The sequence below is a fragment of the Rhinoderma darwinii genome, chromosome 9, assembly GCF_050947455.1.
Source record: "Rhinoderma darwinii isolate aRhiDar2 chromosome 9, aRhiDar2.hap1, whole genome shotgun sequence".
Classification (NCBI taxonomy): domain Eukaryota; kingdom Metazoa; phylum Chordata; class Amphibia; order Anura; family Rhinodermatidae; genus Rhinoderma; species Rhinoderma darwinii.
In genome coordinates, this window is record NC_134695.1 from 100769277 (window position 1) to 100795501 (window position 26225).

The 26225-nt window shown below is 41.8% G+C and overlaps 1 protein-coding gene and 1 long non-coding RNA gene across 3 annotated transcripts in view; one reads left to right on the forward strand and one right to left on the reverse strand.

Annotated features, from left to right (window-relative positions):
* Positions 1-26225, forward strand: part of WWOX (WW domain containing oxidoreductase) — a 736214-nt gene that overhangs the window by 702357 nt on the left and 7632 nt on the right. The gene's annotated exons all lie outside the window — the stretch shown is intronic.
* LOC142661265 (uncharacterized) overlaps positions 21931-26225 on the reverse strand; it is a 115861-nt gene continuing 111566 nt past the window's right edge. The window contains exon 4 of the long non-coding RNA XR_012850682.1: positions 21931-22484. This is a non-coding gene — a long non-coding RNA (uncharacterized LOC142661265). The remainder of the gene's footprint in view (positions 22485-26225) is intronic.

A 26225-nucleotide genomic window follows, 5' to 3' on the forward strand; every position in this document is an offset into this window, starting at 1 on the left:
ATCGGCCCACTAGTGGTTCCTCTGGTGGGTTTAGTTTCCGCTACAGTAATAGACTCCAAAGGTCTAACAGAAGACATCATCATTAAAAATAAATTGGAGCCATTAACTTGTTGCTAGGGACAATTTTTATGGAGTGTATTTTCAAATGATAACTAGTCCTGGGTCTTAGACATACCTCCCAACTGTCCAGTATTGTAATCATGCGGTGAACAACGTTCCTTGCGGGAATTTTTTTCACATTACGCCACACTTTTAACTCCGTCCATTTCCTGTCCATACACACCCAGTTCAGCCCACACAGTATAATGCCCCCATATTGGCCCCTACATAGTATAATGCCCCCATAGTGGCCCACACACACAGAATAACGGCCAATAGTCACCCCCACACAGTATCATGCCCCCATAGTGACACCCGCACATATGATGCCCCATAGTGCCTCCCCACAGTATAATACTCCCATAGCTGCCCCACAGTGTATAATGCCCACATAGCTGCCCCCCACAGAGTATAATGCCTTCATAGTGCCTAATAAAAAGAATAAAATAAATACTCAACTAACTCTGTTCCCACGACGAGTGGAAGAGATCCCACACAGGTCAACTCCGGGCTGCGCTGTGTGGCTCTGCTCAGGCATGGGTGATGACATTGCATCATGCCCGTCTGTGCCAAGCCTCTCACAGCTGGTGTTACATAGTAAATGGTGGAGCAGGCAGCTGACGGTTCCTTGCTTTACCATTGGATTCAACTGTATCTGCTTACTGATGACACAGATACAGTTGAAATCGGGATATGCCACCGGACAGCGGGACACCGCCTGGAATCTGGGGCGGTTAGGAAGTATGCTTGGATGACCCACGTACAGTGAAGGAAATAAGTATTTGATCCCTTGCTGATTTTGTAAGTTTGCCCACTGTCAAAGACATGAACAGTCCAGAATTTTTAGGCTAGGTTAATTTTACCAGTGAGAGATAGATTATCTAAAAAAAAAAACTGAAAATCACATAGTCAAAATTATATATATTTATTTGCATTGTGCACAGAGAAATAAGTATTTGATCCCTTTGGCAAACAAGACTTAATACTTGGTGGCAAAACCCTTGTTGGCAAGCACAGCAGTCAGACGTTTTTTGTAGTTGAAGATGAGGTTTGCACACATGTTAGATGGAATTTTGGCCCACTCCTCTTTGCAGATCATCTGTAAATCATTAAGATTTCGAGGCTGTCGCTTGGCAACTCGGATCTTCAGCTCCCTCCATAAGTTTTCGATGGGATTAAGGTCTGGAGACTGGCTGGGCCACTCCATGACCTTAATGTGCTTCTTTTTGAGCCACTCCTTTGTTGCCTTGGCTGTATGTTTCGGGTCATTGTCGTGCTGGAAGACCCAGTCACGAGCCATTTTTAATGTCCTGGTGGAGGGAAGGAGGTTGTCACTCAGGATTTGAAGGTACATGGCTCCATCCATTCTCCCATTGATGCGGTGAAGTAGTCCTGTGCCCTTAGCAGAGAAACACCCCCAAAACATAATGTTTCCACCTCCATGCTTGACAGTGGGGACGGTGTTCTTTAGGTCATAGGCAGCATTTCTCTTCCTCCAAACACGGCGAGTTGAGTTAATGCCAAAGAGCTAAATTTTAGTCTCACCTGACCACAGCACCTTCTCCCAATCACTCTCAGAATTATCCAGATGTTCATTTGCAAACTTCAGACGGGCCTGTACATGTGCCTTCTTGAGCAGGGGGACCTTGCGGGCACTACAGGATTTTAATCCATTACGGCGTAATGTGTTACCAATAGTTTTCTTGGTGACTGTGGTCCCAGCTGCCTTGAGATCATTAACAAGTTCCCCCCCGTGTAGTTTTCGGCTGAGCTCTCACCTTTCTCAGGATCAAGGATACCCCACGAGGTGAGATTTTGCATGAAGCCCCAGATCGATGTCGATTGACAGTCATTTTGTATGTCTTCCATTTTCTTACTATTGCACCAGCAGTTGTCTCCTTGTCACCCAGCGTCTTACTTATGGTTTTGTATCCCATTCCAGCCTTGTGCAGGTCTATGATCTTGTCCCTGACATCCTTAGAAAGCTCTTTGGTCTTGCCCATGTTGTAGAGGTTAGAGTCAGACTGATTCATTGAGTCTGTGGACAGGAGTCTTTTATACAGGTGACCATGTAAGAGCTGTCTTTAATGCAGGCACCAAGTTGATTTGGAGCGTGTAACTGGTCTGGAGGAGGCTGAACTCTTAATGGTTGGTAGGGGATCAAATACTTATTTCTCTGTGCACAATGCAAATAAATATATATAATTTTGACTATGTGATTTTCTGTATTTTTTTTTATATAATCTATCTCTCACTGGTAAAATTAACCTAGCCTAAAAATTATAGACTGTCCATGACTTTGACAGTGGGCAAACTTACAAAATCAGCAAGGGATCAAATACTTATTTCCTTCACTGTATGTATAGTAAATTTCATTAGAAGATGAAAAAAGGGGGACATTTCACGGTCTCTCACAGATGTTAATAAGCATTTTACTGTAAATGTTTTTGTTGTTGACCCACTATGGCCTTATAACCTAAAAATGGCATCTTTACCCAATACTCTTGGTTGATTAAAGGACATAGATGAACGATGTTAAGCACCTCTGTACATCTTGAGTCTTGATGTGGCTTCTTCTGTGGTTTTATGGGCAAGTAGGGTTACGAGAAGAGCCGGTCATTAATTAGGCACTTATGTTTTATAATTGCTGGTGCACTGAATTCTCAAAAGGGAAAAATAAAGCCCGTTTTTTTCTTGTTTTATTTCTCTGTGGAAAAAGAAATAGCAATTTTGTAGTGAATTATTGATTAGGTTCACTGAAATGACAACTGAGTAAAAAGATATCTTTAATAGTAACTAGTTTAAAAACAGGGGTAACACACCACTGTGACATAAGCCCCACCGTGAAAATAAAAAATGTATTAAACAAAAAAACACTGAGTTATTATGATACCTATATCTCTGTGTTTAAACGATATTTGTAGGAATCAGCATATACCCAGGGCACAACAGTAGTACAAGCCCTAATTGAAGCATAGGTGTCCGACAAAATCGGATCTCCTAACGCTGGGTGTAACACAATATAATTGTCCCCAATGCACACATTCCATAGACATTAAACGACCCAGGGTGTGTCACAGTGGTGTGTTACCCCTGTTTTTAAACTAGTTACTATTAAAGATATCTTTTTACTCAGTTGTCATTTCAGTGAACCTTATAATTAAATTTCTTTATATTGTGGGAGCACAATTAGATTTCTATCTAACTATACAGTGAAATTATATTTTGAATTATTGATTAGCCCCAATTCTGCAATCTCTGTAGTTTGGAGGAAGAGAACTAGCCGAGGGATGTTGGCGACAGACAATATCTAAGGCAGAGCTCAGCAGTCTCTGGCTTTTTTTGTCATTAGCAAAGCTATAAGGCTCATATATTTGTTACTGTACATAACTCCAGGTCTGATGTATAAGACTAAATCCTCTGATTATTCTTTTCTTTGTGTAGTTAACGTATCGTATACAAATGACCCAATAATTAGAAAGTAGAACTTATCTAGTGCAAAAAGTTGAGAAAAACTAGAACTCCTAGTCCAGGACATTTTGGTCTGAGTGGCAACTACAGTAGAAAGGAAATGGATCAAATTAATCAATATATATATATATATATATATATATATATATATATATATATATATATATATATATATATATATATATATATATAATGTGTCAAATACTGTAGAGATCGATACAGTAGATGTATCTATATACATATATACACATGTATACTGTGTATGTATGTGTATAAAGATATATCTACTGTATAGATCTTTACAGAATTTATGAACCACTGATATTAGGCTTTCTTATTTAGTTCATTACTTGGACACACCATCTAATTAGTTAAAGAGGTAGTCTACTTTGGGCAATGCCTTTTTGTTAGAAAAGTCTCCTGAAGATAAACAGATCACTAGGTAGTCACATGCTGGGACCTGCAGACATTTTTTTTAATCTGTGGGGCACCTGGTAGCAAATGTTTAATTTTCCTGCAGCACCACCACAGGCTAAATGAAGCATTACACAGTGTCTATTAAAATCAAAAGGCTGTCCATGTAATGCCCAGACATGACGGGTCCTCCAGATTAAGAGACATGCTTGGATAACGGGAGACTCCCTCTATTACCCTATTTAAAACATTACTAAAATGCGTTTTCTAAACCAGACAATCCCTTTAATGCCCCTGTACCAGTCGTCATGGGTACAATTTTAAGATTACTCAAACATAGAGGTGTGCAAAAAACAGGGTTTCTTAAACTGAGGATTGGCGAATGAATCTACTTTACCGTAAGTGGCCTGCGTTATTCCAGACTGCTGATTAATACAATGAGGGGGCCATTTAGTGGGTACGAGTGCCCCTACCACTACATCCTACAGATGCTCCAAAGAGGCCTGTCCTGGTCAAAACATAAAGAAATTGAATATAATTTTACAATTTTGTTTTAGGCCTTGTTCACACAGTGCCGATTTTGCATGTATTTATTAGGCCACAACTAGGAACGGAACCTAAACCGAAGAAATATATCAATTAAGTCCTTATAGGTCTATTCTCCTGGATCCATTTGTGGTTTGGGTGCAAAAATGTATGCAAAATCTGCACTGTGTGAACGAGGCTTTAATCGGTTATACACAGGAAAGCAAAATGTTTATATATATATATATATATATATATATATGTATATTTATATATATATATATATATATATATATATATGTATATTTATAATGCGTTATTGTAAGGTCTGCATGTTCCTTTCTCCAATCCAGCCCAGGTTTCTTATGTGATGTAACATTTGTGGTTTCCTCGGTTGACTGGAATGTCATCACCCGTCTTCTCATATCTACAAGGTGTGAAGACAAAGATTACATTAAGTCTTTGCATTGTTTCCGTCTTGATAAAAATAAATTCACCCTTTGGTTCCTGAGAAGGGGACGAGGGTCCCACATTGGACAGCGGCTTCTAGTTGTTTGTCATCTGTTTTCTAGCCATACTTTGGCAGTGCTTCTGGTTGAGCAAATTAGCCTGAAGTGTCGTGCCCTTGGCTGGCAAATCCTTTTAACCCGGTCGAGTGGAGATCATGAATACCTAGATTGTTCCCATGTCTGTTATTCTCCTGTGTTTATCTGGCGGAGCTGTCAGTCAGGCCATTATAGCTGCCTCGCACGCTGAAATCACTTGTCCACTCTCAAAAGCAAAGTCTGCTGATGAGAAGCTAAAGAAAACTGCCGGAATGTCGCTGCTAGAACGCAGGGCAGTGAACCTTAGTGCATCAGGTGTAAACACAATGAGACTCCCCCTTACTGGCTGCCCGCCAGCTATTGTCCTACACCCCAAATGGAAGCCTCCATTAGTAGCTGCGACGACTAATGTGTAACAAAACTTGTCACCTTGATTGATTTTTTTTTTCTTTAAAGAAAAACGTTTTATTCTTCTATTTTATTAGGATTTCGCAAATATTTGAATGCAAAGTGTAAAAGATTTAAGGGGAAAAATTACATATATATATATATATATACACACACACACACACACACACACACACACACACACACACACACACACACACACACACACACACGTGTGTTACGGATCTTTATCATCAAGGTTAGTGCATGATGATTTGGACGGCTAATTTGCAAAATACATCCGTTTTGTAATTAAATTTTTTTTTTTTTATCAAGGATTAATAATTCCAACTCATCTATCCGGTGCGCACAAATAATTCCTGTAAGGCTGTGTTCACACGTAGTGTTTTTGGGCCATAAACACCTCGAAGAAAGCCTGAAAAAACGGAAGCTGAACGCCTCCAAACATCTGCCCATTGATTTCAATGGTAAAAACGGCGTTTCATACAGACGGGGTGTTTTTTTTTCCCCCCATTGTGTCAATAAAAAAACAGCTCCCAAAAACGTCTGAAAATCAGAGGCTGTTTTCCCTTGAAAACAACGGCTGTAAAATACGGAGCTGTCACTTTAGCGTGTGAACATAGCCTTACCTGGAAACCATCAACAAGCTACTGTTGACAAATTTGTTATATGTCTATAATCAGAATATTTGGATGTTCATGTGTAAAGTTGACTATATATGTGTTAATTTGTACAAAAAAATATAACGTTTTTGTCTGTACGTACGTTCGTGTCATTTACCCCTGTCCGAGTAAAACGTGTTGCTGCTGCTATAGGATTTATTTTCTTTTGTCAAATAGATCTATAAGTGCTGTTGGCATAGATGGAGGATGCGGGTTCCCCTACAGCTGCTTGCCAGCTACGCTGTGCAGAATACCAACTTACTTTATCTACTGTATCCACTCTTACCCTATGCAGTAGTCTATATATCCGGTCAGTTTTCCATATAATGTCTCATTCACAGTAGTCGACTGCGCTATTGTTTCGGTGGAAAAAAACGTCAACCTTGCGAAACGGAAACCATTTGCAACGGAAGCATTACCATTGAAATCCATGCAAACGGAAACGATGGTTTCCATTTGGCTTTCCGTTCATGGGATCATGCGACGTAAAGGTCTAACGGAACCCGTGAACGGAAAAGTGACGCTGATGTGAACAGACCCTAAGGCCTTATTCAGACAATCGTATATCACGTCCGTGTGCTGTCCTTTTTTTTTCACGGACACCACACGGACCTATGAAAATCAATGGCGCTATTCAGATATGCGTTGTGTCCACTGTGTGAAACTGACTGCACGTCTTATTTTGGTGTGTTTTTGCGGACTACGCAGCCCATTGAAGTCAATGGGTGCGTGAAAAACACGGACAGCACACGGACGTCATCTCCATGCTGTCCGCGAACAGTTGCTAAAGAAATAGGGAAAAAAAAACACCTCCTCCACGCGTGACAAATGATGACATACTCCCATAAAAAACGCAGACGCACACCGTACACAGATGTCACACGAAACTGCAACGCAAGAAAAACGCTGCATCTAAATCACTCGTCTTAAGGGTTCTCTACTTGAACATTTCCAAACCAAATGTATTTTTTATTTTTTTTTAAAATATACGGTAATCTTAAAGGGGTATTACAGTTCCAACAAATAAAGGTTATAGGAGAGACACAGCTCTGATAAATGTGAACTTGTGTGTTCATCACTTGACATTGGAGGCTTCTATTGAATGACTGCAAGCAGAGATCTTAAAAAAACAGGAGGAATCAATACAGAAGTTGATTTGGAATATTGTATAACTTTTCATTATACAACAAAAAGCCTTTATTTGCTGAAACGGTCATACCCCTTTAAGGTTCGGTTATATAACCACATCCTCTCTGATGAAGCCCCTGAATATAGATTATATATGAAAGTCGCAAAAATAACAATTCCATAATAATAATTTAGTTATTAGAAATCTTCACTTTACGGTAAGTTCACATGGGGTGTAATAGCTACAGAATTTCTGTCCAGATTTTCTGTACGGAAATTGAGCAGCACTTTCGCAAGAGAAATTGGCATGCTGCAAGTTGAGAATCCGCATCACAGGTCAATTTCCGCACATGTTTTCTGTGGATTTGTTCAAATCTCATCTATATTTGTGCTGCAGTAACAGGCTGGGGAATTTCCGCTCTGAAAATCCGGACAAAAATTCTCCAGCCAATCGGCCCCGTGTGAACTTATAGTGGTTTTCCAGATTCTGACAACTGATGACCTATCCACCGGATAGGTCATCAGTACATGATCTGTGGGGGTCCGACACCCGGGCCCCGCACTGATCAGCTGCTCCGGTGCCTCCGTGCACCGGACATACATGCCGGAAGCAGTTAGCTCCGGCGGCCGAGCTGCAAGACTGTGAATAGGAGTGGACTTATGCACGGCCGCTATGCAATGTACGGAGCCAACTGTTTCCGGCTCCGTCCATAGCATTATGCACCACAACATCCGGTGCCCACAGGCCACAGGAGCGGCTTATCGGTGCGAGGTCTGGGTGTGGGACATACTGATGACCTATCCGGTGGATAGGTCATCAGTTGTCAGAAGCTGGACAACCCCTTTAACCAGAGAAAGGACGGTATTTCTTTAGGGAAGTTAAAGAAGGTTGTATTGGATTAGGCACCACTATTGTATGTTGTCTGGTACAGCAGCCTCTTCGCACTCACTTGAATGTGGCGGAGCAGTAATAATAGACATAGCCCATGGATGAATGTGGTGCCGTTTTTGGAGAAAAAAAACTAAACAGAAATCATATTTTCCAATCTGGTAAAACCCTTCTAAAATGGAGTGTGCCTGCCCTGCAGACCCCAAGTATTTTCTGCCATTATAAAAAAGCCTGGCTTTATCATTTGTTCCTCTGTGGTTAAGGTGTTGGGGTATTACTACGTATATCTTTTCCTAATATATATTTTTAAAGGAGAAGCTTCAATTTAATTCAGAATGAAATGGATTATAGTTTATCCTCACAAAACCGTAATTCCACACCTCATATTTTTGCGAACATAAATATACATATGGTTTGGCACCTCCTTACATTGCTTAAAGGGGTATTCCTTTCATATAATGTTAGGTTATACTGCTAGGAAAATCCATAACATTATGATCTGTGGGGATCCGACCACTGGGACCTCCGCTAATCTGGAGAATCAAGGGAAAGAGTTCTGTAGGCATTTCTCTTCCAGTGAAGGATTTAACTAGCGCTGCGGCCCCTTCATTCTAGATGATGGGGGCTCCAGGCAGTAAGACTACCACCGATCAGTAAGTGATGGCATATCCTAGTGATAGGCCATCAGTTACTATAGTGAGAAAATCCCTTTAACTATGCAGAGATAGTCAGCCACATTTCATCAAAGCCTTGTTAGCCATCTTTATTAAACCCCCCGTAAGGGGAAGCACTCATCTGGCAGACAGTAACATCCCAGTCTCGCTGTGCGCTACTCTCACTCAAAGTCATTGAGAATCGCAGGTTGCTCGAATCTTCATGATATCATTTGCAAATGGGCAATTCATCATTATGAGGCGCGCACATCCCAGAAACAAGGAAAGTGATTAGACCCTAATTACTGCTCCTTCTAAAACATGGCAAATGGTCCAAAATGCGTAAAAGGCAGGTGTAGAATGCTTTCATCATTAACATGCCGGAATTAACCCATCCATGTCCGGTCTCATATTTTAGGGCTGCATTCCGATCATCTGTAGGTCAAGTTTTATAAATAATGACTATGTCAAAAATCATAATTTTTCGCGAACTATTTTCTCATCATTTTATCCTGTTTTCCGGTTGATCACTCTAGATGGGAAGGGGGTGCCACCAATAAGCCACTTGGCCTTGACCAGGGTATTTAGAGAAGGGGCTAAGGCATGAAATGGAATCTTTGCCCCAGGTGATCACTTTCTATGTCATAAATACACCTTTGCTTGGGAAAGGGTGACCCCTAATTGTTGTTGTAGCATTTTTGAAGGAGGTTTATTAATAAAGACGTAGTACACAGATCTTTATAAACAGAGCTCATTTATACAGCTGTTACTCCATGATTGTGGTTGGAAATAATGCACTTCCCTCCTAGTGTGAAAGTAATGGGTTTTGTCTAGAAAAAGATAACAATCCTCTCAAGCATTCGACCCTTCCAATTGAGAGAATTGTACAGCTGCACTTGAACACAAAGACCATGTCAGCTTAACATTTCAACACTCAACTTAATAGGTTCCTCTCAACCTGAGGGAGAAAGCTCACATACAAAGATTACTTTGTGTAGGTCCCGAGCATTTTCGAGGTAGGATTCCTTGTTATGGTCAAAGAAACGGAGAACCGTCTTCTCTTTTTAGATTTTATCAGGTTACAAAATATGTCTGTATTCTCTTACCTGCTCGTTCACATGGACCTGTTACAAGATAAGGAGACAGATCCTGTAGGATGGTTCTTCTTCAGAACTGTAGATGATCGTTTAGGTTGCACCTTCTGCCAACCAACATTGGGCATTGTTAGGGATGATGAACCTATAGAACGTCTACTTCCAATGTGTTGGGTAACATGTCAGCTTACAAATGTGAATTCAGTTTTGAAATGACTTTGCCATAAGCAGAGCTGTGTATACGGAGGCAGTACGGCTCCCTAGTACAAAGTCATGAGCTGCCATGCATGCTCTGTCAGGTGCTGTACGTATGGAGCTATATACAGTTTTTTAAAATATATACAGCATCTGATGGCGCATGCCACTATTTTTTTTCTGTTGGATTAATATGGAATCCGACAGAAAAAGACTATACTTCTATATGAAGCCTGAGGCATACAGAGGTACAGTATAAATAATAGAACGTTTGTAGTATAAAGACTTTTGTATTGGAGTCAGGATCTTTAAGTTAACAAAAATGAAAAAGATCCTGGGTAGTTGGTGGGCGCAATACACAATACTAGCTAGTTGCCGTTAGGCAAGAAAAGCCCTGTTTTCCAGCTACCATAAAGATGAATGATAAATAAATAAAGTAAATTCTTTAATGTGCTATATATAGCAATATGACAGACCACATGAAAATTAAAATTGTCACTGCTTGATTGCCGGGTGAACGTATGCAAGACAGCTGCCCATGCACTAGTGTAACACACCTATAAGCCAACGTAACACGACCGCTATCGTAGCCGTCAGTGATTGAGGTGTGTGCTTTAGTTTAGCCAGCAAAAGCAGGAATTAAAATTTGAGAAGCCCCCCCGACATGTTTCGTTACTGCTGTAACGTCCTCAGGGGAAATGGGGCTAATGGCGGCGCGCCGGGAATTCCTCCCCTCTTGTAAAGTCCGTCTATGACGCAAACCAAAGTACGTCAGTGCCAACTACCAATCACCAGGAGTGAAAGGATACCAGCCTCCACAGCTGATCCGTGGACCAATAGGAGACCATTCGGGGAGCCAATCATACAGGGGGAGGTGTGCATGCGCACACTTACCAATCGGGAACATAGTCTAAAAAGTCCTATAGTGATTAAATAGCTATACAGCGTCTACGCTGGTCCATTTGGGGACCGCGCATGCGCAGTGGTGCAAAGTCGCAACTTAGAAAAAAGTGGAAATAAGAATAGGATTACAGTGATAATGATAAATATAAAGCAGGCAGTAGCGCCTGTGTATACATAAGAGAATAGGACTTCAATTCGCTGGACCGAGAGGTAGCAGAGCCCCGTAAGTAAGTAATATAAGAGAACCTAATAGTACAAGAAAACCTGTATGATTATTCCAAAGCAAAGATATACGTATGTGGTATCCACTATTATTAAGAGAGATGGAAACATGGACCAATAGGAAGCGGCAGTGTGCGCGAAGCACATACATATCATTCAGGGACATGGTTCAAAATGTACATAGTTAGTGGACAAATGCACAGCATATACAAGGATCCAGGTAGAAATGACGCATGCGCAGATGGATGATATCCAGACTTAGAATGGGTCGGCCGTATAGATAAAAGAGGTAGCGTTTACAAATTCATAGATTTCTCGGACTTGTTTTCCCTGGACTAAGGTGTAACCAAAAATCAAGTGCCCGCAGCAAGACAAGACGCAAATAATGCAATTATTCTATTAAGGAGCATATATAAATAAATAAATAGATCTCCACTTCATCCTGCATCGGAATTAAATGCTGATGAGCTACAGGGATTTCAAAGTCCATTGGGCTGACTATATGTCAGATGGATATCAATTCCAAATATTGATTCCAAATGTTAAGGGGAGAATGAAGGGGCCGCCATAAAAATGTGGTCCTAGATAGTATAAAATTTTTTTATTATTTTTTTTATATTTTTTTGGATATTATTGCAAATAGAAACCCGTAGGAATTACGAAAGTATCCACAATTCATCGTTAGGGACAGGTATAGAGCTAAACTATCCACTCATATATCAATAAATACTGTGTGTATATACGTCTAAGAGAGAAGCCACAGTATACATCAGGGACACATAAACAAGAGATCAAAATCAGAAAAACAAAACAAAAAACAAAAAAACAAAAAAAAAAAAAAACAGACAACAGAAACAACATCAGAGAAAAGCAGTGAAGGTGAACCCCTCATTCAGGCCCTGCGGGGTCATGGTGCCGAGCCGATGAATCCACCGTGCCTCTTCCTGTAGGAGTCTCCGATCTAAGTTACCCGCCCTGGGGCCCAGTTTAAGCTGGACGACACCCCAAAACTGCAACAACCGAGTATCACCCCCATGGAATTTATGAAAATGCCTGGATAGGGTAGTATCTTCTTTATTATTGATGGTACTACGGTGTTTGGAGATTCGTCTCCTCAATTCCTGGACGGTCTTGCCCACGTACAGCTTGGGACATGGGCATTTCGCTATGTATATAACTCCACTAGATTGGCAATTAATGAATTGTCGAATCTCATACAGTTTGCCATCCACTGGATTAGTGAAATTCTTGACTGTTGGCATGACAGGGCAAAAAGAACATCTGCCACATGGATGAGATCCCTTGACAGATGATTTTAACCAACTAGGTGGAGCACTAGATCGTCTAGAGTGATGACTATGTACTAGGAATTCCCGCAGGTTTTTCCCCCTGCGATAAGTAATGCTTGGACTCGCTGAAATTGCGTCCCTAAGGTCAGGGTCAGCAGTGAGTATAGACCAATGTTTCCGTAAGATATTAGTGACTTGCGGAGAGCAAACGTCAAAAGTACCTATACAACGTATGGCACTGGGTGATCCAGAAATGCCACGTGTGGCCTCTTTATCTAGAAGTAAACTAGGTCTATCAGATGCCTTGGCCCTGGCATAGGCCCTATGTAGCCATTTTTTGGGGTATCCTCGTGCCAGGAATTTATGATACAGACCGTCGCATTCAGTTTGGAAGGATAAGTCGTTGGAACAATTTCTCTTGGCTCTCAAATATTGGCCGATTGGAATTCCTTTTTTGAGAGCGGGTGGATGATAACTATCCCAATGAAGGAAGCTATTAGTGGCTGTAGCTTTGCGGAAAATATCAGTTTGGACACTGCCACCAGGGTCCAAAGAGATCTTGAGATCGAGAAAATTGATCTCATGATCATGTATCTCATGAGTGAATCTCATCCCTATTGTATTATGGTTAAGTATAGACATGAAGTCAGTGAAGGTATTGACATCTCCATCCCAAAGGATGAGAATATCGTCAATGTAACGCCCCCAAAATAAAATGTGAGAAGTGAAGAAAAGTAGGTCATCAGTGAAAACGATAGTGTCTTCCCACCACCCTAAAAATAAATTTGCGTAAGTGGGTGCACAAACAGTATAGGACTTTTTAGACTATGTTCCCGATTGGTAAGTGTGCGCATGCGCACCTCCCCCTGTATGATTGGCTCCCCGAATGGTCTCCTATTGGTCCACGGATCAGCTGTGGAGGCTGGTATCCTTTCACTCCTGGTGATTGGTAGTTGGCACTGACGTACTTTGGTTTGCGTCATAGACGGACTTTACAAGAGGGGAGGAATTCCCGGCGCGCCGCCATTAGCCCCATTTCCCCTGAGGACGTTACAGCAGTAACGAAACATGTCGGGGGGGCTTCTCAAATTTTAATTCCTGCTTTTGCTGGCTAAACTAAAGCACACACCTCAATCACTGACGGCTACGATAGCGGTCGTGTTACGTTGGCTTATAGGTGTGTTACACTAGTGCATGGGCAGCTGTCTTGCATACGTTCACCCGGCAATCAAGCAGTGACAATTTAAATTTTCATGTGGTCTGTCATATTGCTATATATAGCACATTAAAGAATTTACTTTATTTATTTATCATTCATCTTTATGGTAGCTGGAAAACAGGGCTTTTCTTGCCTAACGGCAACTAGCTAGTATTGTGTATTGCGCCCACCAACTACCCAGGATCTTTTTCATTTTTGTTAGCATTGATATTGGGTTAATTACCCACTTTTCTGATCCTGTTCCTACTTAGGAACACTTTACTAATCGTATACCTTGGTTATGGCAGGTTTCCTATCCAAAAAACCTAATTTAGAAACGCTATCTGCTGAGGTGGCATATGTTTTTTCTACTGAGAGTATTCCCTTACATCAGTTTGATGTCCATACTGCATTCAGGGACCTACAAAAGACATATCAGAAATATGTTCGATCATGCTGGGAAATAGCCAGCCTTGACACATATATTCAACAAAAAATAGTGTACAGAGGCCTACGCATTAACATCATACCGAATTCACATCGTGACGATACCACCTTTATGAAAGGTTGGGAAGAACTTCTAACTGATAGCTCCTTACGGATGCTTCATTATCTTTTGGACTTTGAAAAACAAAATCATAATAAAATTGGTGTCCAATTGGAAAAGGAAATAGCTGATATAAGGGTGTTTGAGTCTAGTTCTGAATTTAGTGTGGCAGAAAACAAATTGCAGAGTAACATTGAAAAATTACAAGGAGAAATTAAAGAACGCAAGCATCGGAAATATATCCGCGACCGTAGGGACTTTGACATAGGACAGGTGTATACATATAAAACACGGCAATACCCTCCTCCGAAACGCACTACCGTCTTTACTGATTTCTCTGAATCAGACACTTCTGGTACGGATGAATCTAGACAGTGTAATGACAGCCTTAGATTGGGAACAAAACGAAAAATAAAGAATAACAGACCGAGTCTTTCTAAAAGAACACCTGTGGCACCGAAGCAAACCACAATAGATTTTCCTTATCGTACCAAGTCATGTGCACCTACCACCTCCAACTCGCAGTCCACCTCTTTTACATCTGTTCCGGTATCCCTGTCAAACATCTTGAGCATACCACCCACCCCTCAACCCATTGGCACAAATACAACCTCATATGCAGGGAACAACACTGGCAATACCTCTGTGATTCCCCCTACTATCTTTCCTTTTTTAGGACCAGTCAATGCACGATGGGGCACAAAATAACAACACCTAGCAATAATATGCTTAGGGACGAGGAGATGCAGATATTCAATCTGTCCTCCTGCATTTTGAATCCTCACCAAGAAACACTGCTACGTAAGGGGTTGTCATATACTCCTACTCCTCCATACGACGATTTTATATGGACCAAGGACATCAATTTGTTTGCGAGGAAACTGGCCCTACATAAATATTTTAAAAGTAGTGCACATGACTGTACTAGTCAGAATCGTGAGGAAGCCAATACACTTAGGGACCTGGAAGGTCTGCTATATGAAAATGAATTTGGGGCCACCTCGGTTGTCGGCCCTCTTTCATCACTGAGACCCAAATCTAAACTTACCCCCCCCTTCGCACAGTATAGTCACATCGACATTTTTGTCAAAATGGTGTGTCATGATCTAAAGAAACTTAGAGGGGACAGATCAAGGGTTTTTGGCAACCTCAGTGACAGTGAAAGAGGGGCTCTGGATGAGTTGTGCAGAAACGAGGAATTGGTCCTAAAACCCTCCGACAAAGGAGGTAACATAGTGATTATGGACCGGGGTGACTATGTTGCCATGGTCCACAGATTACTCAATGATAATACGACTTATACCATTCTTGGGAGCAATCCCACCGATGAATTTCTAGCAGAGCTATTTGCTCTTCTTGACGATGCCAAAAAAACTAAACTCATCACCCCTGATGAATTCAAACAGTTATACAATCCAACCCCCACTCTGGCAACATTTTATGCACTGCCCAAAGTCCATAAGGCCACTCGTCCTCTTCCTGGTAGGCCGATTGTATCAGGGAATGATAATTTGACCCAGGGCATTAGCCTGTATGTAGATGAGATTTTGTCACCATTTGTCTCCTCTTTATCCTCCTATTTAAGAGATACTAAAGACACTGTCACCAGGATCCAAGAGATCAATGTCACACCTACCACCATGTTAGCCAGTATAGACGTGGAGTCATTGTACACTAATATCCAGCACAATTTAGGCCTTATTGCCGTTGAACACTTCTTGAGCACTAAAGGCATTCAATACCAATTACACAATGAATTCGTTCTATTACTTTTACGTTTTTTGCTCACACATAATTTTTTTGTATTCGACAAAAAATACTATCATCAAACAAAGGGCACGGCCATGGTCACTGTTTGTGCACCCACTTACGCAAATTTATTTTTAGGGTGGTGGGAAGACACTATCATTTTCTCTGATGACCTACTTTTCTTCACTTCTCACATTTTATTTTGGGGGCGTTACATTGACGATATTCTCATCCTTTGGGATGGAGATGTCAATACCTTCACTGACTTCATGTCTATACTTAACCATAATACAATAGGGATGAGATTCACTCATGAGATACATGATCATGAGATCAATTTTCTCGATCTCAAGATCTCTTTGGACCCTGGTGGCAGTGTCCAAACTGATATTTTCCGCAAAGCTACAGCCACTAATAGCTTCCTTCATTGGGATAGTTATCATCCACCCGCTCTCAAAAAAGGAATTCCAATCGGCCAATATTTGAGAGCCAAGAGAAATTGTTCCAACGACTTATCCTTCCAAACTGAATGCGACGGTCTGTATCATAAATTCCTGGCACGAGGATACCCCAAAAAATGGCTACATAGGGCCTATGCCAGGGCCAAGGCATCTGATAGACCTAGTTTACTTCTAGATAAAGAGGCCACACGTGGCATTTCTGGATCACCCAGTGCCATACGTTGTATAGGTACTTTTGACGTTTGCTCTCCGCAAGTCACTAATATCTTACGGAAACATTGGTCTATACTCACTGCTGACCCTGACCTTAGGGACGCAATTTCAGCGAGTCCAAGCATTACTTATCGCAGGGGGAAAAACCTGCGGGAATTCCTAGTACATAGTCATCACTCTAGACGATCTAGTGCTCCACCTAGTTGGTTAAAATCATCTGTCAAGGGATCTCATCCATGTGGCAGATGTTCTTTTTGCCCTGTCATGCCAACAGTCAAGAATTTCACTAATCCAGTGGATGGCAAACTGTATGAGATTCGACAATTCATTAATTGCCAATCTAGTGGAGTTATATACATAGCGAAATGCCCATGTCCCAAGCTGTACGTGGGCAAGACCGTCCAGGAATTGAGGAGACGAATCTCCAAACACCGTAGTACCATCAATAATAAAGAAGATACTACCCTATCCAGGCATTTTCATAAATTCCATGGGGGTGATACTCGGTTGTTGCAGTTTTGGGGTGTCGTCCAGCTTAAACTGGGCCCCAGGGCGGGTAACTTAGATCGGAGACTCCTACAGGAAGAGGCACGGTGGATTCATCGGCTCGGCACCATGACCCCGCAGGGCCTGAATGAGGGGTTCACCTTCACTGCTTTTCTCTGATGTTGTTTCTGTTGTCTGTTTTTTTTTTTTGTTTTTTTTTTTTTTGTTTTGTTTTTCTGATTTTGATCTCTTGTTTATGTGTCCCTGATGTATACTGTGGCTTCTCTCTTAGACGTATATACACACAGTATTTATTGATATATGAGTGGATAGTTTAGCTCTATACCTGTCCCTAACGATGAATTGTGGATACTTTCGTAATTCCTACGGGTTTCTATTTGCAATAATATCCAAAAAAATATAAAAAAAATAATAAAAAAATTTTATACTATCTAGGACCACATTTTTATGGCGGCCCCTTCATTCTCCCCTTAACATTTGGAATCAATATTTGGAATTGATATCCATCTGACATATAGTCAGCCCAATGGACTTTGAAATCCCTGTAGCTCATCAGCATTTAATTCCGATGCAGGATGAAGTGGAGATCTATTTATTTATTTATATATGCTCCTTAATAGAATAATTGCATTATTTGCGTCTTGTCTTGCTGCGGGCACTTGATTTTTGGTTACACCTTAGTCCAGGGAAAACAAGTCCGAGAAATCTATGAATTTGTAAACGCTACCTCTTTTATCTATACGGCCGACCCATTCTAAGTCTGGATATCATCCATCTGCGCATGCGTCATTTCTACCTGGATCCTTGTATATGCTGTGCATTTGTCCACTAACTATGTACATTTTGAACCATGTCCCTGAATGATATGTATGTGCTTCGCGCACACTGCCGCTTCCTATTGGTCCATGTTTCCATCTCTCTTAATAATAGTGGATACCACATACGTATATCTTTGCTTTGGAATAATCATACAGGTTTTCTTGTACTATTAGGTTCTCTTATATTACTTACTTACGGGGCTCTGCTACCTCTCGGTCCAGCGAATTGAAGTCCTATTCTCTTATGTATACACAGGCGCTACTGCCTGCTTTATATTTATCATTATCACTGTAATCCTATTCTTATTTCCACTTTTTTCTAAGTTGCGACTTTGCACCACTGCGCATGCGCGGTCCCCAAATGGACCAGCGTAGACGCTGTATAGCTATTTAATCACTATAGGACTTTTTAGACTATGTTCCCGATTGGTAAGTGTGCGCATGCACACCTCCCCCTGTATGATTGGCTCCCCGAATGGTCTCCTATTGGTCCACGGATCAGCTGTGGAGGCTGGTATCCTTTCACTCCTGGTGATTGGTAGTTGGCACTGACGTACTTTGGTTTGCGTCATAGACGGACTTTACAAGAGGGGAGGAATTCCCGGCGCGCCGCCATTAGCCCCATTTCCCCTGAGGACGTTACAGCAGTAACGAAACATGTCGGGGGGGCTTCTCAAATTTTAATTCCTGCTTTTGCTGGCTAAACTAAAGCACACACCTCAATCACTGACGGCTACGATAGCGGTCGTGTTACGTTGGCTTATAGGTGTGTTACACTAGTGCATGGGCAGCTGTCTTGCATACGTTCACCCGGCAATCAAGCAGTGACAATTTTAATTTTCATGTGGTCTGTCATATTGCTATATATAGCACATTAAAGAATTTACTTTATTTATTTATCATTCATCTTTATGGTAGCTGGAAAACAGGGCTTTTCTTGCCTAACGGCAACTAGCTAGGATCTTTAAGTTAGCCCTCTGCATGAGGATTTTGCTCAGACTCTATACTACCATTATTATTCTGTAATGGCCAGCGTCGGACTGGGGTCCTTTGTGCCCACCAGAGGGAATGATTCTGAGGGCCCACCCACTATCTCTACATAATATGTGAACATCCACTTGTTGTTATCATTGTACACACAGGACATATCAATATAGTCTAATAGGTTATTTGTGAATCATCCCATAAGAAATAAACCCTAGTGACAATTGCTTGGCTTCCAAGTCCGCTCCAAATGGGGTTGACTTCTTGGGTCAGAGTCTGAGCCCACCAGAGGATACTCTGGTACTCCAGTCCAGCCCTGGTAACAGTGTATACTGTAGAGGCCCCATGTACTTGAACAGGTGCCCTATATAGGCCTCATGCACACGAGCGTGTTCGGTCCGTGATATATGGTCCACATGTCGGCCGCATGTCCCGGACCGAACACAGTGCAGGGAGCCGGGCTCCTAGCATCATAGTTATGTACGATGCTTCGCTGCAGGAAAACGTCCCTGTACTGTAATCATGTTTTCAGCACGAGACAGTAGTTCTGCGGGAAGGCAGTGACATCGTATATAGCTATGATTCTAGGAGCCCGGCTCCCTGCACTGTGTTCGGTCCGGGACCTGCGGCCGACATGCGGACCGGATATCATGGACCGAACATGGTCGTGTGCATGGGGCCTAAGGCTCTGCACAAAACAGATCCGAAATACAGCTAAGTGCATAAGGTCTTAATGTACGCCCCCACATAAACCAAAACATATACTTTATGATCGAGCAATGCACCATCATGATGGAGACATTCTATTTGGGACGATAGATGTTATAAAGTGAGGAGCCTTCCCGTTGAATATCCAGACTGTGATATTTGGAGGATGAGTGGTATCCACAGGCATTTCAGGAAGCTCTTGTGCCTTAGGGTGGTGGATCTTAGTAAGTTAGTCTCATGTAAAGCTTGATAGGATCCACTGTCGAAGAAAGTTATCCCAGCACTCTCATATGCTTATGGGTGTAGCTGCTGAGAACCCAACCAAGCTTGGAGACCATAAAGATCCTGTGCCTGCATGGTCCCTGGTTCAGACAATCGAATAGTAGTTAGAACATAGGGTCTTATTGGCCGAAAACCCAGCAATACAACTTTTATGACCAGGCACCATGTAAATTGCATACGAAGCTGCCACCATTGGTAAATGCCCATGGATTCAGAATATACTGAATTACATGAGGCCATTGAGATGGTGATACCCATTTGGACAGGGACCAATTTGAGCACATTCTCCGGACAGTAATGAGAAATAGTTGGTACAATTAAGAAAGACATAAAACACAGACATCAACAATACTTTTAAGAAATCTTTAATTTTGAAATAAGCTTTAAAGTATTGACATTTCATTTATTTTCTTAACAAATTGTGGCCCGGTCAATAGCAGTGTGGTCATCACTACGCCGTAGCCACAGTGACATTGACCAGCCCATGTGCATGCTCATTGGATTATAAAAGTGGAGTACCACAAATCATCTAAGATCGGTGCGTGCATAATAACGTGTCCGGATGATCATCACTATTTACATATATTACAGAAACCAGATAATCTACACATATATACAGTCTACCAAAGGAGACGAGAATGCAGCATAGATCTGTATAGTCTAAAATATCCGTTATTCGGATGCCAGTACAGGCATATTATATCTGCACCAGTATATACACCACACGCCATCTTCTGACCCATAGCACCCATCATTATATGGCAACATCTAAGGTTCAAAAACCTTCTATTGTAGGTCATTGAAAATACTTCTACGTACGGTTTATCACCCCATCAATGGAAATTATATTCCTTACTCTGTGATCTAGTGTAATGCTCTTCTGGTGCACGGACTATCTAGGTGACTTAGTCCTACAGTTGTTGTCATGATATGATCTCATAGTTTCTCTCCACTTTACTATTTTTGATGTGCGTTATATATATGTATACAGTGTATAATGTCCAAAACATATAAGAAGATAATCCAAGGTCCCTACAGAGCTCCAAGGAGGAAGCAATTTGTATCCATCAAATTTCTGGACAGCCATATCTTTCTATTCTTCCTACTTTTGTTCTAGAAGCCACTTCTATATTTCCCTACTTCTAATTGGGTCTGTTCACAGTTTTGGCAAGAAATTATAGCAGTCTGAAAGTGCCCTTCGGCCTGCAGATTTTGCATGTACTTTTTATACCAAAACCGGAACGGAACCTAAACAGAAGAAATTTATAAAGGAAGGCCTTATAGGTCTCCACTCCTGGAACCAATTCTGGTTTTGAGGGAACAAGGCTTTAGGGTGCAGTCACACGCGGCAGATTTTGTTGCAGAACTTCCTGCGACTGAAAATGTATTCCATTCATCTGAATAGAACTTGCAGAAATCCATGCACCTGCTGCAGAAACAACTCCATTCAGATGAATGGAACTGATTTTCAGTCGCTGAAATTTCTGCAACAAAATCTGCCGCGTGTGACTGCACCCTGAAGGTTTCCTATGTTAGGCTATGTTCACACAGAGTATTTTGCAGGAGGAATATCTGCCTCAAAATTCCGTTTGGAAGTTTGAGGCAGATTTTCTTCTCCCCGCACGCCGATTTTCGCTGCGTTTTTCGCCCGCGGCCATTGAGCGCCGCGGGCATAAAACACCGCAAAATATGCTTTCTCTGCCTCCCATTGAAGTCAATGGGAGGTCAGAGGCGTAAACGCCCGAAGATAGGGCATGTCGCTTCTTTTTCCCGCGAGGCAGTTTTACTGCTCGCGGGAAAAAGATGCAGACGCCTCCCATTGAAATCAATGGGAGGCATTTTCGGGCCGTTTTTGACGAGTTTTGCGACGCGGTTTCCGCGTCAAAAAACTCGTCAAAATACTCTGTGTGAACGGTGGCCATTTTTTAGTATTAAGAGTTATTCTGCAGATTGAATTCTGTGTATGATTGCGTAGATGATAATATGAGTATGTAAGATGACTGAAGATAAATGTACAAGTATGTAAATATACTATACTCACTCAAACTACTGGTTTTGTCTTGGTTAGGGAGGGGCAAATATTAAAATGCAGTGTATAGTGGAGTGTGATACTTAAAACTATGTGGTCTTCATAAGATGATGGTATCAATATGTGATCGGGGTGAGTAAAATCGATGTGATCTCCACCGATCATGATAACGAAGGATGACGCTAGGCTCCTGCTTTTACCAGTCACCGTTCCACCTTAGTCTGTTTTCTGTGTTGCTATTGCGGCTCAGTTTAATTCACTTGACAAAAGCCGCAATATCAAGACACCCGAAGGTGGTGCTGCCAAGTCGGTCATGTCTCTCCCCCACTTAAATTGATCACAGTACTGCTCAGAATATGGACAAATGACAAGTGTTGTTTTTTTTTTTAGTTACCAGCGAATAATGCATTGTTAGGTCACATGTCTGGCAGCTGGGTGGATCTTTAATTGTTGTCGGTTTCCAAGGGCAACCAGCAGAAACTTGAAATCAGCTATGTTTATGATAGAGAAACAAAATTAAATCATGCAAAATCAGTACAAGCGTTTTCGGTTCAATTATGTGCCCCTTATTCATTAAAAATGACACAACATTTGCTTAGTGTTGATCCATGCCTTAAAGTTGATACATACATATGTGTGGTACGAGGGGCCTACGGGCTGCATACGTAGTAGTCGCACCCGGGCCCGTTAGGGACCTAAAGGCCACATAAAAAGACCAGTATTACAAATGGTACATGGTGGGGCCCCATAAAAGATTTTGCATTGGGTCCCAGGAGCATCAAGTTAACTCTGTGAGGTACAGTCATAGCAGTGCTAAGCTTGTCATAACTTATCGTAATATCCGTTCAGAGAGACTGCAGATAAGCCAAGTCTATTGTGATATTTGCGTTAATTTACAGCAATGTGGGACTCCAAGCAACGAATTCAGCTCTGCTACATCTCTATGCATGATCATTGTTACGATGTCAGCCCTAATCATCTCTCCCGGTATACATTGAAGAGGCGAGCTTTGGCATCATTAGCCTGCTCTTACACTGGAGTAAAAGTAGATGGATATTGGTTAGAGACACAGAAGACGGCAGTGATATCTTATTACCGCTTCTCTCCAGAAAGGTCACTTGCTTGTTAACTTTCCCGTTGCTCGCTAGCACAAAACTGACGAGATCTAATGGTATTTAAGTTAAATGGCTTAAAGGGGGAACAAACGAGGACATCAATTTAGCCGTTTCCATCACTGTGACAATGTGTTTCTCTGACACCACTCGTCGTTTGGTGGAAGGCCCCTGTTTGAGTTCAGTCAAGTAAAGATAGCAGGAAGAAATCTCATCAAGAGCAACACTACACTGAACTCCTTCTCCGAGCTGCCAGCGAGGTGCAGAATGACGGATGAGTCACTGGGACTAGGGCACATTGCCTGCCTGGATTTCAGTCCCGCGCTTAGGCTCGAGCCGTGGTATTGAGACGGATTGTTCATAACTGGAGATACCTCCTAATTATACAGATGTAGTAGAACTGGGTTTGTCATTTAGATGTCTTATCTGTGGATTTCCGGAAGACTGTAGGTTAAGCTACTAAAGGTCCTCTTACATGTTCCGGCATGGGCCGTGTAAACGAGCGCCGATCAACGAGATCGGAGAAGGAGCTATGTATGGGGACGAGCACTTGTTACACCGATCGCTCGTCCTCATACATTTCTCTCATATCAGCAGCGCGTCTCCCTGTTTCTTCTGCATAAACGATACAATCCGCTGATGAACGAGCATTTGCTCGTTCTCCGGCTGATCGTTGCCCTGTTTACACAGGACAATGATCGGGAACGGGCTTCTGTAAATGCTTCTTTGCCTGATAATTGGCCTGTGTAAAAGGGAAATGCAAATAAAACCGAATTGTTTGTTTTCAATACTCCGCATGTTCCAACGAATCCGTATGGATTTAGCCAATAGAAGTCAATGGGTTGAATTTATAGACTGCATGTTCCGTGTTTTCATAGTTAATATATTTGTTCTGTTTTTGTTTCTTTTTATCATTCGTATTTCTACATTTCAAAAAATAGCAAAAAAAAATTGTTAATCCTTTTACCCCTTATCGATGGCCACCGTCTTTTGATGGCGGGTGGTGCCGGTCTGGAGTTTACAGCGGTGTCTTTTGGCTTCGCTGTAGAAAAGGCTTTTGAGCGCTTCAGTAAGGGCGCGTCATCTACGCAGGAGGTGTCACTAACAGTTCCTGTACTTAGAGCAGCCTCCTGAATACAACTGGCATTGGAGAACTCTCCGATCACAGCTGTTTAAAACTTTGATTGTCGCGGTCCATGACCGCCACATGATCAAAGGGGACTACCCTCTTCCATCACGTCACCAGAAACCTACTGACGCAATCAGAGACTGGGGGAACTCTTTGCAGTCAGCCCTGGGGACCTGGAAAGGACCCCCCCCCCACCAGGGCTGTCTGTTCTATAAGACTGCGGTTAGGGCACAGTATGTGTTGTCTATACAGCAGCCTGTGTCATAGTGACACAATATAATGCATTAGCACACAGGAGTATGCTAACACATTCTACAAGTATACATTATATACATTTATACAAGTATAAAATAAAGTAAAAAATGTATCTCTTCATGAGATTAGAAAAAAAAGAACAAAAAATCATCATCAGAAAATGTATTTTATTGCCCATACATGACCTAAAAACAAAAATCCTACACATCAATAACCCGAAGAATTGTTTTAATAGGTTATTAGGTGTGAAACGTGAGCAGTATAAAAAACAAACAAAAAAAATGCTGAAAACAACTTCTTCCTATATATTAACGCGGCAAAAGTAAATTACATAAACTACACCGAAATGTATTTGTGCCCACAAACTGTGAAAAAATAAAAAGTTATGGCTGCTGAAAAGCAGCAAGGCAAAAACTAGAACATTTTGCTGGTCATTAAGAGGTTAACAAAGAAAGCAGAACAAATACGGAGGAAAAACAGACAAAAACTGAACAAATTGTAAAAACAAACTATCGGCCGTTTCCTATTTGAACTGTATTTTCATACGCAAATGTGACTTAGCCATTAAAAGGTACATTTGTAGCAGAGTTGGTTTTACATTTTACTTATGATGTACAGTATGTTTTTATTTATTGGATTCCAGGTAACCTTACTACATTATGTGAACTCAGATGTAGCAGAGCTTTCCATTGAACGGTTTCTTTTTAGTAGTGGGATAAGTAGTAGGTATTGAAAGACAGAATGCTCCATTAAATAATATAACACTAGTAGTATAGAGACTGAGCAAAAGCTCAAGGTCCATTTCCCTGGGTCTGCCATTTCGGTGAAGGGCCAAGGCTATATTCATACAGGTTGGATTTACCACAGGCAATTCCGACCCGTGGATCTGCGGCAGAAATCAGAGGCTTATCAGCCCCCTGTAGATAGTGCCCCCTCTAGAGAATGCCAGACAATGCCCCTTGTAAATAGTGCCAGACAATGCCCCTTGTAGAGAGTGCCCCTAGTAAGAAATAGTGCCACCAAACAAATAAAATAAAGTTGTACTCACCTAGCCTTGTTCTCACCGTGGACAGAACTGCACAGCAGGCCTCCATGCCATGTCAGACATGCAGCCTATGGGATGCCAAGACAAGACCCTTGCGTAGGCCAATGCAATTCAGTGGCATCATCGCGCTGGCCTGCACAGGGATCTTGTCCCAGTGTCTTATAGGCTGCAGGCCTAACATCGCCTGGTGAAGCAGGTAGCCGATAGCTCCCTGTTCCGCCATCGTATTCACTTTTATCTGCATCCCGAGGACACAAATACAATTGAATGTGACAGTCACCCAGGGCACCGGGCCAAAAATCCGGGGCTAGCAACGCCACTGGTCAATACAACTAGTGTCTGTGGTTCGGGTATACTGTAGGCTTACATGAGTCCAGGGGGTTGCAGAGGTAGCAATCACACCCAAACCCTGGTGCCTGAGTAGACCTAAATGCCCCTCTGCCACAAGTATTAAAAAAACCGGCACCTCTGTTACAGATACTTGCATCGCGCCCAGGGGCTTCAAGTTACGCCTCTACAAGAGGATTTTGCTCAGGCTTTACATTACGGGGGTTATATTATTCAATGATGGAGTATACTGTAGGCTGGTAATAATATTACAGGAAGATTTAGTATAACTGTATTACCGGTTCTATTATTTCACATGACATGACAGACCGATGTTAATGGAGTTACAGGCAATTTACCAGTT